Raw genomic sequence first — 2042 nt, 5'->3', positions numbered from 1 at the left:
GTGAGAGACTGCGGGACCTGAACCTGTTCAGCCTTCACAAGCGAAGGCTGAGGGGGGACCTGGTGACCATCTATAAACTCACTAGTGGGGACCAGAAGGGTTTTATTTTCCCTAGCGCCCCCTGGCATAACAAGGAATAACGGCCATAAGTTGTTGGAGAGTAGGTTTAGATTAGACATCTGTAAGAATGACTTCACAGTCAGGGCGGCTAGGATCTGGAACCAACTTCCAAGGGAAGTGGTGCTGGCTCCTACCCTGGGGGTCTTTAAGAGGAGGCTTGATGCCTACCTGGCTGGAATCATTTGAGCCCAGTTTTTTCTCCTGCCCAGGCAGGGGGTTGGACTTGAAAATCTACACGGTCCCTTCCGACCCTACTTCTATGATTCTAAGAAGTGCAGCCATGATGACATTCTCTAAGCTCTCCCCAGGCTTCTACTCAGTTCTACTGCCTTTTCCCAGCTTGGTCCCTCCTAGGCCTACTCACAGTTCCCCCAGTCTCAAATACTGCTTCTCCACTCAGCACAAAGAACAATTCCAGCTAGCATAGCCAGGGTCTCCATTTCCCCATGCTGCTTGTCTCTGCTTCCAGCAGCAAAGTCCTGCCTCCAGCTCTGCCAAAGTCACAGTGCCTCCATTGCCTCTGATTCAGGGCTTATGTAGCCCCTGGCTCCTCCTCGTAAGCTGAGGACATCCCAGCAACCTATTACCTAACTAGCTACGAGCTTCTTATTATGGGCTTGGTAGCTCTCTAATTGCCTAGCCCTCCTCTCAGTAACAGGGCTTGGCCCTTGTTACACACTGCCATATTTCTGCCTCATAGCCTTTGTGGGCTCCTCAACCACAGACCTATGTTTACCAGTAATACTTCTAAGCTGGAAGATACAGATCCTATACCTCAAAGGGAATATTACACAGACAGCTCTTCAATAGGAATCTCATAAAATTTCCTGTCTTCTATAAGGGAACATAGATCTCATAGACATCAGGGCTGAAAGGGACCTTGCAAGATCATCAGGTCCAGCCGCAGGAAGTCAGCTGCGGTCAGATCACCACAGCAAAATAAGCATCCAAGTGTTTTCTAAAAGGTATCCAGAGTATGTGTTTGCACCACTTCTGGGGGGAGTCTATTCCAGATGCTGGAGACTTGGACAGTAAAGTTTTTTCTTACGTCTAGTCTAAAATGGTCTTCCAGCAGCTTGTAACTGTTAGACTTTGTCTTGCCTCGGGGTACCCTGATGAACAGACATTCTCCCAGATCCTGATGCACACTCTTTATATATTTACAGGCTGCCACCAAGTCACCCCTGAGTCTTTGCTTCTCCAGGCTGAAAAGTCCCATGTCCCTCATCTTCTCCTCGTAAGGCTTGCTGCTCTCTTGGCCTTTGATCATGCGGGTGGCTGTCCTTTGGACTCTCTCAAGCTTCTCTACATCCTTTCTAAAGTGTGGAGCCCAGAATTGGATACAGTACTCCAGCTGCAGCCTCACCAAAGCCAAGTAAAGTGGGAGGATGACTTCTTGGGTCTTGATTGAGATGCATTCGTAGATGCAAGCCAGAGCTTTATTTGCTTTGCTGGCTGTGGCATTGCATTGGTGGCTTATGTTCATCTGGGGCTCAATCATATCCCTTTGATAGCTCAGCTGGTAGAGTGGAGGACTGTAGCAGAGCTGCTTGCCAACATCCTTAGGTCACTGGTTCAATTCTGGCTTGAAGGACACAGTTTTTATCTTCAAAAAGGGGAAGGAGGAGGACCTGAGAAACTATAGGCCAGTTAGTCTTACCTTGATCCTGGGCAAGCTTTTTGAGAAAATTATTCTGGTGCATTTCCATGAGGGGCCAGCACGGGAGATTATGCTTAGGGGCAACCAACATGGGTTCATTAGTGGCAGGTCCTGTCAGACCAACCTGGTGGCCTTCTATGATCAGATCACCAAATCATTAGATGCAGGGGTAGCAGTGGACATAGTCTTCCTGGACTTTCAGAAGGCCTTCGACACTGTCTCTCACCCTGTTCTCATTAAGAAACTGGGGGACTGTGGTGTC

The sequence above is a fragment of the Gavialis gangeticus genome, unplaced genomic scaffold, assembly GCF_001723915.1.
Source record: "Gavialis gangeticus isolate Ggan-Ray unplaced genomic scaffold, GavGan_comp1, whole genome shotgun sequence".
Classification (NCBI taxonomy): Eukaryota; Metazoa; Chordata; order Crocodylia; family Gavialidae; genus Gavialis; species Gavialis gangeticus.
This window is presented reverse-complemented; position numbering follows the sequence as displayed.